This window comes from Salmo salar, chromosome ssa20 (genome assembly GCF_905237065.1).
Source record: "Salmo salar chromosome ssa20, Ssal_v3.1, whole genome shotgun sequence".
NCBI lineage: Eukaryota > Metazoa > Chordata > Actinopteri > Salmoniformes > Salmonidae > Salmo > Salmo salar.
Genome location: NC_059461.1, coordinates 42,941,781 through 42,956,986, shown reverse-complemented (window position 1 = coordinate 42,956,986; position 15,206 = coordinate 42,941,781). Strand labels below are relative to the sequence as shown.

General features: G+C 43.2%; 1 protein-coding gene across 9 annotated transcripts in view; it reads left to right on the top strand.

Moving 5' to 3' along the window:
* Positions 1-15,206, top strand: part of LOC106580637 (NEDD4-binding protein 2-like 2) — a 57,298-nt gene that overhangs the window by 26,316 nt on the left and 15,776 nt on the right. For 8 of the 9 annotated variants that reach the window (XR_006760931.1, XR_006760928.1, XR_006760930.1 and 5 more), the window contains 5 exons: positions 303-411; positions 1,676-1,789; positions 8,902-9,089; positions 9,452-9,617; positions 12,143-12,210. The gene's annotated coding sequence lies outside the window, so the exon portion shown is untranslated. The remainder of the gene's footprint in view (positions 1-302; positions 412-1,675; positions 1,790-8,901; positions 9,090-9,451; positions 9,618-12,142; positions 12,211-15,206) is intronic. The other variant, XR_006760929.1, reaches the window with a different exon arrangement.

Here is a 15,206-nt window from a genome sequence, read left to right as displayed (position 1 = left end):
ATATTGTGCACTATGTCGGGAGTAGGATGTAGGGTGCAAGAGAATAGGGTACTACTTTTGGCTAAAGTAATGCACTATATAGGGAATTAATTGGATGCGCGACCTGTGTACACCCTGCCTCCGGTGAGAGAACACTGCGCTGTATAATGTAGAGGATTCAGAATGTGTTCTTTCTGTTATACATCAATCTAAATCTCCCTTTTCGCTCCAAAATGAGTGCCATTTCAGACTCACCCTACGATAGTAACCTTAACTCACTGAGCACAGTGGACTGGCTAACTTCCTGTGTTCTTCTTCTCCAGTGGAGGGTGCGAAAAGAGGCCATGAGGGAGGAGAGGGAGTCTCCAAACAGATCTCCTGGATCAAGGACAAACTGCTCCACATCTATTACCAGAACAGCATCGATGACAGGTTGGTATATAACACCTCTATAACACATCTACTAGAACAGCATCGATGACAGGTTGGTGTATAACACCTCCATAACACACCCACAACACAGCTATAACACATCTACTAGAACAGCATCGATGACAGGTTGGTATATAACACCTCCATAACACACCCACAACACAGCTATAACACATCTACTAGAACAGCATCGATGACAGGTTGGTGTATAACACCTCTATAACACATCCACAACACAGCTATAACACATCTACTAGAACAGCATCAGTGACAGGTTGGTATATAAATATCTAGTATCAAAACAGCATAATTGAAATGTCAGTTTGATTTTGCAGTACTGAAATAATATTCCATCCCTGAGGACATTGCCAATGGAAATGGAATATCGGCTGGCGTTACTAGTGTGCTGTGAAATGGCTTCCATGCACTCTCCTCAAGTAGCTGTTTTGCAGGGAGAGCAGAGACTGTGATTGCATTCATCTCAAGGATGTGTTTTCCACCTCCCTTGTGCCATCGACTGTGCTGCACAGCCGGGGAGTCTGGATACAGAATACAAACGCTTGATGAGATCTCGTAGTCAGACATCCAAGCTGACTTGTTGAGATTATTTTTAAATCCTTGCCTGTTATTAGCTAAAGAGGGATAAGCTCATTAAACAGCTCTTACTGAGAGAGACCATAGCCTCCCAGTGAGAGAGTATTTGATTAGAGCACAGCACAGACACACGTTTAGCAGTCAATTTCAGATGGGCCAAATTGGATTTATAAGCCGTTCTGAGGTTTGGCAATGCACACTCAGAGCAAGTTTAGAAATCATGGATCTAAGCCATGTGGAGCAGTGAGTTGTCATTATTTATATAATTTGGCAAGCAGGGTTGGGGTCTATTCCATTTCAATTCCAGTCTATTCGGAAAGTAAACCAAATTCCAATTTCAAATTTTTCTCATTGAAAATCATTGACGAGAATTGTAATTGTAATTTCCGTGTATTTCCTGAATTGACAAATGGAATTGACCCCAACCTGGTTGCAAGAGATGTGGACAGCTCAATGGTTGTGCCAGGGTCTGCCGACTCCAGACTAAATATTCCCCCCAGCGGCATGGGTTCAAGCCCCGATTATGCCTTACTTTCTCTACATTCCCTGTAATCTGTCTGTTGTAAAAAAAAAAAAAGGAAATGCGTCCTTAAAATAACAAAATGAAGAGTATTTCTTGCAAACGAGCAACATTGTGACAACATTGTTTGTTGCTGTGTTTGCGCCACAGGTTGTTGGTGGAGCGTATCTTTGCCCAGTACATGCTTCCTCACAACTTGGACACCATGGAAAGGATGAAGTGTTTGTATTACCTCTACGCCACGTTGGACGACAATGCTGTGAAGTGAGTTCACTAACGTTACACCTACACCATGGTCACGTTCATTAAGACAGGCAACAGGAAAAGTTTTTAACCATTTTGCTACAGAAAACAAAAATGTGCGTTTCATATTAGTCCAGGTAGTCCCTCTTTGTTTCAAACTTTTTGTCCATTTGGTCCTTAATGAACAATACATTTTGACTTCCACTACCGTTCAAAAGTTTGGGGTCACTTAGAAATGTCCTTGTTTTTGAAAGAAAAGCATTTTTTTTTTGTCCATTTTAAAATAACATCAAATTGATCAGAAATACAGTGTAGAAGGCCAGCATCCCGGAGTCGCCTCTTCACTGTTGATGTTGAGACTGGTGTTTTGCGGGTACTATTTAATGAAGCTGCCAGTTGAGGACTTGTGAGGCATCTGTTTCTCAAACTAGACACTCTAATGTACTTATCCTCTTGCTCAGTTGTGCGCCGGGGCCTCCCACTCCTTTGTCTATTCACAGCGTTGTACGAGATCTTCTGTTTCTTGGTCATTTCTCACATGGAATAGCCTTCATTTTTCAGAACAAGAATAGACTGACGAGTTTCAGAAGAAAGTTCTTTGTTTCTGGCCATTTTGAGCCTCTAATCAAACCCACAAATGCTGATGCTCCAGATACTCAACTAGTCTAAAGAAGGCCAGTTTTATTGCTTCTTTAATCAGACAACAGTTTTCAGCTGTGCTACATAATTGCGAAATGGTTTTCTAATGATCAATTAGCCTTTTAAAATGATCAACTTGGATTAGCTAACACAACGTGCCATTGGAACATGGGAGTAATGGTTGCTGATAATGGGTCTCTTCGCCTATGTAGATAATCCATAAACAAATTCTGCCATTTCCAGCTACAATAGTCATTTACAACATTAACAATGTCTACACTGTATTTCTGATCAATTTGATGTTATTTTAATTGACAAAATGTGCTCTTCTTTGTGCTCTTCCAAGATGGTGTAGCAGTCAGACGTCTTTGTCCTGTCCCTTGTATACATCTTTTTACATATTTTTCTTCGCATATCTTTTTCAAATATTTTCCTAAACCTCAACTTCTAAATACTCTCCTGCAACCCACCTCACCCAATGTGGCATGGACCTGTTTTTTTTTTCTAAAGTATTTCTATTTACTTCGGATCTGGAATCCCTCCACTGAAGCTAGCCAGCTAACTACCTACCAGCTATCAGTCAGCAAACCATTGCTAGCGGTCATCAGCTAACCTTTAGCTCGGAAAGCTCTCGCCAGTTCGAACAACGTGACTCAAACCAGAGCATAACGGACCTATTTTTTTTTTTCTCTCCATATCCCCGGATTCCTACCGCAAACTCTGAACATTTTCATCTGGATCTTCGCAACTAGCTCACTGCAATCCCGAGTGACTACTCCTGGCTAGCGTTTCCATCCCAGAGCAAGCACCAATTAGCCTGAAGCTAGCCCGGCCAGGGATCCTGTGCTACCACCGAAGCCCACTCCTGGGCTACAATATCCGGACCCCTTCTACTGCCAGTATGGGGCACGGAACCCCGCCGATCCTCTATGACTGGAATACCGACATAATCTGCCCGAGGATTCCAACAGGCCCCTCAGGCGCGACGTCCGCTGAAGGCCCATTCTGCTTCTTGGAACACTACTAATTCCACGACTGGTCTATCGACGTCACCGCACGAAGAGGCAAAAACAGACTTGCCCCCATCGCGACGTCCCCCAAAGGCTAACTTGCTAGTCCCGGTCTGCTAACTGCTAGCTTGCTTGCACCGGTCTGCTAACTGCTAGCTTGTTTAGCCCTGGCCTACTAACTGTTAGCATCGGCCTGCTAACTGTCTGAATTGCCGTGTCCCCAGTCAGCCCAACCACTCACTGGACCCATATGTTCACTTGGCTACGCATGCCTCTCTCTAATATCAATATGCCTCGTCCATTACTGTCCTGGTTAGTGATTACTGTCTTATTTCACTGTAGAGCCTCTAGCCCTGCTCAATATGCCTTAACCAACCATGTTGTTCCACCTCCTACATATGCGATGACATCACCTGGTTTAAACGTCTCTAGAGACTATATCTCTCTCATCATTACTCAATGCCTAGGTTTACCTCCAATGTACTCACATCCTACCTTACCTTTGTCTGTACATTATGCCTTGAATCTATTCTACCGTGCCAAGAAACCTGCTCCTTTTACTCTCTGTTCCGAACGTGCTAGACGGCCAGTTCGTATAGCCTTTAGCCGTATCCTTATCCTACTTCTTGGCGCTCCGGTACCGCTTGCCGTGCGGTAGCAGAGAGAACAGTCTATGACTAGGGTGGCTGGAGTTTTTGATGATTTTTAGGGCCTTCCTCTGACACACAGCCTGGTACAGAGGTCCTGGATGGCAGGAAGCTTGGCCCTGTGATGTACTGGGGTACTCACTACCCTGTGTAGTGCCTTGCTGTCAGAGGCCGAGCAGTTGCCATACCAGACAGTGATGCAACCAGTCAGGATGCTCTCGATGGTGCAGCTGTAAAATCTTTTGAGGATCTGAGGACCCATGCCAAATCTTTTCAGTCTCCTGAGGGGGAATAGGTTTTGTCGTGCCCTCTTCACGACTGTCTTGGTGTGCTTGGACCATGTTAGTTTGTTGTTGATGTTGACGCCAAGGAACTTGAAGCTCTCAACCTGCTCCACTACAGCCCCGTCGATAAGAATGGGGTTGTGCTCGGTCCTCTTTTTCTTGTAGTCCACAATCATCTCCTTTGTTTTGATCACGTTGAGGGAGAGGTTGTTGTCCTTGCACCACATGGTCAGGTCTCTGACCTCCTCCCTATAGGCTGTCTCATCGTTGTCCCCTAAGGGGCCCCTGTGTTGAGGATCAGCGTGGCGGATATGTGGTTACCTACCCTTACCACCTGGGTGCGGCCTGTCAGGAAATCTAGGATCCAGTTGCAGAGGGAGCTGTTTAGTCCCAGGGTCCTTAGCTTAGTGATGAGTTTTGAGGGCACTATGGTGTTGAACGCTGAGCTGTAGTCAATGAATAGCCTTCTCAGATAGGTGTTCCTTTTGTCCAAGTGGGAAAGGGCAGTGTGGAGTGCAATAGAGATTGCATTATCTGTGGATCTGTTAGTGTGGTATGCAAATTGGAGTGGGTCTAGGGTTTCTGGGGTGATGGTGTTGATGTGAGCCATGACCAGCCTTTCAAAGCATTTCATGGCTACAGGCGTGAGTGCTACGGGTCGGTAGTCATTTAGGCAGGTTACCTTAGTGTTCTTGGGCACAGGGGCTATGGTGGTCTGCTTGAAACATGTTGGTATTACAGACTCAGACAGGGAGAGGTTGAACGTCCTGGTAATTCGTCTGGCCCTGCAGCCTTGTGAATGTTGACCTGTTAAAAGGTCTTACTCACATCAGCTGCAGAGAGCGTGATCACACAGTCATCCGGAACATTTGATGCATGTTTCAGTGATACTTGCCTCGAAGCGAGCATAGAAGTTATTTAGCTTGTCTAGTAGGCTCGTGTCACTGGGCAGCTCTCGGCTGTGCTTCCCTTTTGTAGTCTGTAATAGTTTGCAAGCCCTGCCACATCCGATGAGCGTCGGAGCCGGTGGAGTACGATTCGATCTTAGTCCTGTATTGACGCTTTGCCTGTTTTGATGGTTCGTCGGAGGGCATAGTGGGATTTCTTATAAGCTTCCGGGTTAGAGTCCCGCTCCTTGAAAGCGGCAGCTCTACCCTTTAGCTCAGTGCGAATGTTGCCTGTAATCCATGGCTTCTGGTTGGGGTATGTATGTACAGTCACTGGGGGGTCGACTTCCTCGAATCACTTATTAATAAAGCCAGTGACTGATGTGGTGTACTCCTCAATGCCATCGGAAGAATCATGGAACATATTCCAGTCTGTGCTAGCAAAACAGTCCTGTAGTTTAGCATCTAACCACTTTTTTTATAGACCGAGTCACTGGTGCTTCCTGTTTTAACTTTTGCTTGTAAGCAGGAATCAGGAGGATATGGTTATGGTCAGATTTGCCAAATGGAGGGTGAGGGATAGCTTTGTACGCGTCTCTGTGTGTGGAGTAAAGGTGGTCTAGAATTTTTTTTACCTCTGGTTGCACATTTAACACAGTTAAAAGAAATTCGTTAAAACTGATTTAAGTTTCCCTGCATTAAAATCACCGGCCACTAGGAACGCCACCTCTGGATGTGCGTTTTCCTGTTCGCTTATGGCGGAATACAGCTCATTTAGTGCAGTTTTAGTTCCAACCTTGCTCTGTGGTGGTATATAGACAGCTACGAAAAAACTGATAAACTCCCGGGGTAAATAGTGAGGTCTGCAGCTTATCATAAGATACTCCACCTCAGGCGAGCAAAACTTTGAGACTTCCTTAGATATCGTGCATCAACTGTTTACATAAATGCATAGGCTCCCACCCCGTGTCTTACCAGAGGCTGCTGTTCTATCTTGCCGATAGAGTGTATAACCTGCCGCTCTATGTTCTTAATGTCGTTGTTCATCCACAACTCGGTGAAGCATAAAATATGTTTTTAGTGTCCGGTTGGTAGGATATACGCGCTTTCAGTTCGTTCCATTTATTTTCTAGCGATTGAACGTTAGCTAGCAGAACGGAGGGCAAGGGCAGATTAGCCACTCAGACACCCTGATCTTTTGCCTCGGTATTGCCGTTTCCTTCTCCAACGAATCACGGGGATCGGGGCCTGGTCGCGTGTCGGGTGTCTCGTCCGACTCATTAAAGAAAAACTCTTCGTCCAGTTTGAGGAGAGCAATCCCAGTTCTGATGTCTAGAAGCTCTTTTTGTCATAGGAGACGGTAGCAGCAACATTATGTACAAAACAAGTTACGAACACCGCGAAAAAACAAACAAAATAGCATGATTGGTTGAGGGCCGATAAGACGGCAGTCCTACCCACCAGTGCCATCATGTTATATGGTGCAGTATGGGAAAATATAATAAATATGCTTTTCCTCTCTCCTCCTCTCAAAACAACATGCTCTGTGTAGCAGGTGGAACGTCATATTGACGCAGCGCTGATGGCAACGCATATAGTGTAGCTGAAGTGTTACTAGTGTCTTGTTCATTAGGCACCAAACAGATGCAAATGGACTGAAACAGGGAAAGGACTACCTGCCCGGTCCTTTCCAATAAGAAAAGGACATTTTAATTTTCCATTGCTAAGTGTTTTCCGTTGTGTGCCCTAATGAACACAACCCGGGGATTCAAATATTTAGTGGACCACTGAAGGGGTCAGTCCATTGAGTGTGTGTATAACTAGAACTCTAAAGTGACAATTTGGTTCAGGAATGGCAACTTAGATTACCTTTACAATTCTTAAATGCCTTTATAAAGCTGACATGTGTTTATAAGGAAGCTCCATTGTAGCTAGATAATTATTGCCTCATTATGTCATAGAAATGCATTGTCATGCGTGCTCAGCCCCCTCCTGTACTCCCTGTTCACCCATGACTGCGTGACTATGCACGCCTCCAACTCAATCATCAAGTTTGCAGACGACACAACAGTAGTAGGCCTGATTACCAACAATGATGAGACACTACAGGGAGGAGGTGAGGGCCCTGGGAGAATGGTGCCAGAGAAAACAACCTCTCACTCAACGTCAACAAAACAAAGGAGCTGATCGTGGACTTCAAGAAACAGCAGAGGGAGCACCCCCCTAACCACATCGAAGGGACCACAGTGGAGAAGGTGGAAAAGCTTCATGTTCCTTGGCGTACATGTCACTGACAATCTGAAATGGTCCACCCACACAGACAGTGTGGTGAAGAAGGCACAACAGCGCCTCTTCAACCTCAGGAGGCTGAAGAAATGTGTCTTCGCCCCTAAAACACTCACAAACCTTTACAGATGCACAATTGAGAGCATCCTGTTGGGCTGCATCACCGCCTGGTACGGCATCTGCACTACCCGCAACCACAGGGCTCTCCAGAGGGTGGTGTGGTCTGCCCAACGCATCACCGGGGTCAAACGACCTGCCCTCCAGGACACGTACAGCATCCGATGTCACAGGAACTCCAAAAAGATAATCAAGGACAACAACCACCCGAGCCACTGCCTGTTCACCCTGCTACCATCCAGAAGGCGAGGTCAGTACAGGTGCATCAAACCTGGGACTGAGGGACTGAAAAAAAGCTTCTATCTCAAGGCCATCAGACTTAAATAGCCATCACTAGCCGGCTTCCACCCGGTTACGCAACCCTGCACCTTAGAGGCTGCTGCCCTATATACATAGACTTGGAATCACTGGTCACTTTAATAATGTTTACATACTGCTTTACTCATCTCATGTATATACTGTATTCTATTCTACTGTGTTTTAGTCAATGCCACTCTGACATTGCTCAATCTAATAATTATATATTTCTTAAGTCCATTCTTTTACTTTTAGATTTGTGTGTCTTGTTGTGAATTGTTTTAGATACTACTGCACTGTTAGATAATACTGCACTGTTGGAGCTAGGTACACAAGCATTTCGCTACACCCGCAATAACATCTGCTAAATCTGTGTATGTGACCATTAATTTGATTTGATTTTAAATGTCCTCTCCCCTATGCCCTCAATCAACGCCTTCACTCCAGTGTTTTGCAAACCACTAATCATGGTGGAATGTTTGTCATTGCTGCTAAGTCTCAGCAGGATAATGTAACATTAATATATTGGTTAAGTCAATAAATTAGCAGCTTGTAGATTATTGTGCTAAATCTATTTAACCTTTATTTAACTAGGCAAGTCAGTTAAGAACAAATTCTTATTTACAATGACGGCCTACCGAAAGGCAAAAGGCAATCTGCTGGGATTGGGGCTGGGATTAAAAATGTGCTTTTCGTTGTTAAATGTGTTAATTAGTTGTCTGGCCTCTCCAGGGTTGTGTTCATTAGGCCATAAAACACTTTGCAAAATAAAACAAAAATGTGTAATTCTCATTGGACAAGTTCAGATTGTATAAAGTTTTCTTCTGTTTAATGCCTAGCCTACTCAACATGGTCCAGCTAATTACTATTAAAGAGAATGTGTCTTCAATGTTCAACTTTAGTGTTTCCCAGTCCTGGTCCTTTGTGAGTGAGGTGAACTAACCTTGTTGTGTGTGTTTGTTGTAGGAAGCCTGATATGTCCCGGCTGTGTCTGGCTGCGGGGTGTGCTGTCCTGAAGCTGGCTCAGGAGCCCTGCTACCATGATATCATCACCTTTGAGCAATACCAGCTCTGTGCTCTGGTCATCAACGTAAGCACACATACACAGAGGATTCCTGCTACCATGAGATCATCACCCTGGAGCAGTACCAGCTGTAAGAACACACACTCACAGGCGCCCTGCTACCCAGGAGCAGTACCAGCTCTGTGCTTAAATTATTACCATACGGGCAGCCCCAGGCTGCTGTCATTCTAGTCTGGTGCTTTGTAGTGCATTTTGTACTGCAGTTCATATTTAGGCTTAGTTCTTCATATGCAGCTCTGTCTCATCAAAGCGGGGCCAGTTGACCATGCTTTATCTGGGTTATGTTCATTAGGGCACACTGTGGCAAAAGCTTTTGCACCAGGAAACCATTCTTCGTATCGAAGTTTAGATAAAACCTTCCTGTTTCACTGTTTTGGACCGTTTCTTGCGTACTGAACATGATCCTGTTCTCGTCTCTGTTTGCTCCTCCAGGACGAGTGTTATCAGGTGCGGCAAGGCCTTTGCCCATAAGCTCCACGTCGTCTGCCCCTGGAGTACCTGGCTGTGTTCACTCTGCGGCGGGCGCATGCACGTCAGTGTCTGGTCAAAAACATCAACCTCAGGAGGGAGTACCTGAAACAGCATTCTGCCATCAGTGGTAAGACACAGTCAGGAGCAATGCCAGTTCAGGGCCTGGAGTTTTAAAGTGATAGTTAACTGTTTTTATACCTAAGATTATTTGTTCGTATTAATATGAATGCATTGCTACATACTCAAAAAATGCTAGTCAGGAGAATCTGGACATTGCTAAGTAACAAACTAAACCCATAAGAGTAAGCCAAGTGGGGGGTTCTACTAAGCTGTATGTTTTAAGGTCATACCAATCATCATTTAGCAATTTGATTTAGAATTTTAAGACCGCTTGAAGTATAATACTTTTTTATTTTTTATTTTAAAAAATACAAACACGTTGAAAAACAATTTCACTACATGGAACATTTTATTTTCATGTATTTAATATTTTTTGGGGGGCACTAAACAGTCTCCATATGTGACTCGTTTCAGGAAACTAGGCGTATGTCGCGCGTCGCCACTTCACAGAAGAGCCATTTGAACGTTAACTTTTTTTATTTAGTCAAAATTGCCTTCTGGAATGTGTGAACTTTCATGTGCATGCCATATGTAAATACAAATAAAATTGTTAAATTATGACGTTAGCCCGTTATCTTGGGTGCTTGACTGTTGCTATGAACGGACAATCTGACAACGCTCTAAGTTTACGAACACCCAGAGCACCATGATTAAATTCACAACCACACCCGTAGTATTTTTATTTAACCAGGTAGGCCAGTTGAGAACAAGTTCTCATTTACAACTGCGACACATGGGATAAACAAACGTACTGTCAATAACACAATAGAAAAATCTATATATAGTGTGTGCAAATGTAAAATTAGGGAGGTAATGCAATAAATAGGCCATAGTGACTAAATAATTACAATTTAGCATTACCACTGGAGTAATAGATGTGCAAGTAGAGATACTGGGGTGCAAAGGAGCAAAATATAAATAACATGAGGTAGTTAAATGGGCTATTTACAGATGGGCCATGTACAGGTGCAATGATCGTTAAGCTGCTCTGACAGCTGATGCTTAAAGTTAGTGAGGGAGATATGTCTCCAGCTTCAGTGATTTTTGCAATTCGTTCCAGTCATTGGCAGCAGAGAACTAGGAGGAGTTGGCTTTGGGGATGACCAGTGAAATATACCTGCTGGAGCGCGTGCTATGGGTTAAGCCAGCCTTTAGTCTTGAAATCTTTGGTTGTTTAGTACATGCCTTACGAACGATGCTGATTGGGTGTAGACAAAATTCTCCAGTAGGTACCAAAACATTCAATGACCATTTTCTCAAGTGAGGTTACAAGTTTCAAATCAGAATTACTTTCCCATTGTTCCTCAGCTGTGTGTGTACACAGTGCATTCGGAAAGTATTCAGACCTCTGGACTTTCTCCACATTACATTATTCTAAAATGGGTTAAGATTATTTTTTTAATCCCTCATTACTCGACAATGACGAAGCAAAAAAAATGTGCAAATGTATTACAAATAAAGCATTAACTTTCTGGATGGAGCAAGAAACTGCATCGCTAAAGATGCTGGTTCGAGACCCATGCCGGTCACGCCCAGGAGATCTATAATTGGCTCAGTGTCGCCTGAGTTAGGGGAGGGTTTGGCCGGCCAAGCGTATGGTGTTTCCTCCAACACAATGTTTTTTTGTGGATGGGTGTAAGTTGTAGGAATAGTCATTTTGTATCGAGGAGATTCTGGTAAGATTCCTGCAGACGGGCCGATTCAATCAGTTCCGGCCCCCCGGAAGATGGCCGCTTCCTCAGTGAGTAAAATGGTCAGTGGGGTGTTCTCTCATTTGTGTCTGAAAGTAGCTAGCCGTTGTGAGGTCAGAACGCTCGGATCCACCCCACTCATCGGCCAAGTGTGCGCTCTGAATTTACGAACGGACAATCACCAACGCTCTGGATGACATAAAAACAGCCTAACCAGCTCTGCTAGGGTGAGTAATGTTCAGTGAGCTATAATCTCACTTGTTTCTGGAAGTAGCTAGCAAGTTAGCCAGTTAGCTTGGCTGCTGTTAGTACAGAACGCTCGGATCAACCCTTAAAGAAATTGGTCAGGCTAAGGCGTGAATGATGCTGAATGGCTGTAGACAAAAAAGAGCTCTCCAGTTGGTACCAAAACATGTTCTCAAAAGTAAGGTTGCATGTTATTCAACCTTCAAATGCAGTGTTAATATACCATTTTGTAGCTCTGCGTCTCTGATCCAATGTAAAAAACACACAAAAAAATGTTAAGGCGGTTGGTCACACATGCAATTTGTGTGTGACTGGGGAAAAAAAAAATTATAATAATATTAACGGGTTCCCATGCATTTAAAATAACGGTTCTGTTCCGGAACAGTATATAACGTTTTCAGTTCGGGTCCTGTTCCTCAAATCATTTAGTTATTTCCCACTTTTCTGTTAGGTTCCCTGAACCGGTTCAAAACCTTGCTCTTAACTGGAAACAAATGTAGGGGATGGCTTGATATACAAACTAATGGTGTGAATGACCTTATCAGGGCAGTCCTGATCAGTTTGGTTAATCTCAGTAGTGTTCTGCTCCACACAGGGCTTTTGTACAGCTGCATGGGACCGTATTGGACACTATTGACATTACCATATCTCCATAAATAATTGGTACGTACACCTCAATGATAACTTTAAATGTTTGTGGGGATCTGGAAAACAAAATTGATGCCATATATACATTACCAGTGTTACGCACGCCTCTAGAAAGAGGGAACGCAACACCCTGCTACAACTTAACTCTCCGTGGTGTGAAAGAAGTATGGGAGTGTAGGTGTGAGTAAGGATGACAAAAGGCAGAGAATACAGTTTACAGGGAATTTATTCCTTCGCACGGTAAGTTTGGGGAAAAGGGGCTGGACAGAACCAAAGCAAAGAAAGTAAATATCAAAGCCCCGTCTCCTACCTTACCTGCCTACCCACTACTTACCTAACTAGCACCACCTGGTGCACTAACCAAAATACAGGGGATGGTCCGCCCAGGTCTTTCCTAGTGTGCATAGACAGTAAACTACTACGGGTAATGTATGCCCGCGGGCCTCTTGCCTAAGTACTCCCTAGGTGCCTTCCCCTTCCCCCCTGGGAACAAATGAAACAGCATAACACATAAGTTCAATGATCAAAACACTGCGTCCTATCGACACACTACAGACAACCAATCAGCCCCCTCAGCAACAATGAACACAGTACATACCAAAATTCTTAGTAACAGCCAACATGCTATAGCCATCAACCTCCTCCTCTCTCAAAAAATCTCTCTTGCCTGAGGAACAGAACACTGGCTTATAAAGCTTCAGAAGGAGTTGTTAATGGGAGACAGCTGCATCCTGACGAGCATGCGGGGTCAGCTCTCCAATCAGTAATGGGGCCAACCAATCAGCTGCTTGGAGAATTTCAGGAAGCCATTTCCTGAAATGCATACATACAAATACACAAACCACAACACAGAAACTGGGGAACCTAACAACCAGTCAAAAGTTTAGACACACCTACTCATTCAAGGGTTTTTCTTTATTTTTACTATTTTCTACATTGTAGAATAATAGTGAAGACATCAAAACTATGAAATGGCACATATGGAATCGTGTAGTAACCAAAAAAGTGTTAAACAAATCTAAATATATTTTAGATTCTTCAAAGTAGCCATCCTTTGCCTTGATGACAGCTTTGCACACTCTTGGCATTCTCTCTACCAGTTTCACCTGGAATGCTTTTCCAACAATCTTGAAGGAGTTCCCACATATGCTGAGCAGTTGTTGGCTGTTTTTCCTTCACTCTGCTGTCCAACTCATTCCAAACCATTTCAATTGGGTTGAGGTCGGGGGATTGCGGAGGCCAGGTCACCTGATGCAGCACTCCATTACTCTCCTTCTTGCTCAAATAGCCCTTACAAAGCCTGGAGGTGTGTTGGGTCGTTGTCCTGTTGAAAAACAAATGATAGTCCCACTAAACGCAAACCAGATGGGATGGCGTATCGCTGCAGAATGCGGTGGTAGCCATGCTGGTTAAGTATGCTTTGAATTCTAAATAAATAAATCAACAGTGTCACCAGCAAAGCACCGTCACACCTCCTCCATGCTTCACGGTGGGAAACACATGTGGAGATCATCCATTCACCGACTCTGCGTCTCACAAAGACACAGCGGTTGGAACCAAAAATCTAAAATTTGGACTCATCAGACCAAAGGACAGATCCACCCGTCTAATGTCCATTGCTCGTGTTTCTTGGCCCAAGAAAGTCTTGGAAAGAGAAAGTCTTCTTATTGGTGTTTTTTAGTAGTGGTTTATATGCAGCAATTCGACCATGTTCTTGCCATAATATGGACTTGGTCTTTTACCAAATAGGGCTATCTTCTGTATACCACCCCTACCTTGTCACAACACAACTGATTTGGCTCAAACACATTAAGAAGGAAAGAAATTCCACTAATTAACTTTTAACAAGGCACACCTTTTATTTGAAATGCATTCCAGGTGACTACCTCATGAAGCTGGTTGAAAGAATTACAAGAGTGTGCAAAGCTGTCATCAAGGTAAAGCGTGGCTACTTTGAAGAATCTCAAATATAAAATATATTTTGATTTGTTTAACACTTTTGGTTACTACATGATTCCATGTGTGTTATTTCATAGTTTGGATGTCTTTACTATTATGTACAATGTAGAAAATATGTGTGTGTGCAAACTTTTGACTGGTACTGTAAATGTTAGTAGAAAAGTGGTGAAAATGTAGGCCAACTTACTGTTTTTTGTAAATGCTTTCATGGCTAGTTCAAATAGTTTACATGTAAACACAAAAAAAAAATTATATGTACGTTCCCTGAAGTGAAATCTACTGATTGCAATGATATATAACATGATATTCTGTTGTGTAAATTTTAAGAAATGTGACAGGAAACCTGCCCTGTACATATCACTTTAGGTAAAATCCCATAGGAATGTATTATGTCCAGCAGAGAGATTTACATTTTTTTATTTTACCTTTTATTTAACTAGGCAAGTCAGTTAAGAATAAATTCTTATTTTCAATGACGGCCTAGGAACAGTGGGTTAACTGCCTTGTTCAGGGGCAGAACGACAGATTTTGTACCTTGTCAGCTCGGGGTTTCAATCTTGCAACCTTTTGGTTACTAGTCTAGCGCTCTAACCACTAGGCTACGCTGCCGCCCCGATGGGTAACCCATTATGATTAGACCTTTCAGTCTTTACACAAAGTGAGTAAACTACTACATAAAGATGTCTAGCTATTGTGCCATTGCAGATTTACTAACCTATTATACTCTAAAATACCAGTTTTCCAAAATGACTGCCAACCAGCTACATTGGTACATACAACCCAATGATGGCTTAAAATGTTTGAGGTGGTGTAGAGAACATAATAACATGCATTCGTAAAGTATTCAGACCCCTTCACTTTTTCCAAATTTTGTTTTACATCAGTCTTATTCTAAAATGGATTACATTTATCAATCTGCACACAATAATGACAAAACGAAAACAGGTTTTTAGACATTTTTGCAAATGTATTACAAATAAAAAACAGAAACCTTATTTACATAAGTATTCAGACCCTTTGCTATGAGTCTCGAAATTGAGCTCCTGTGGCGG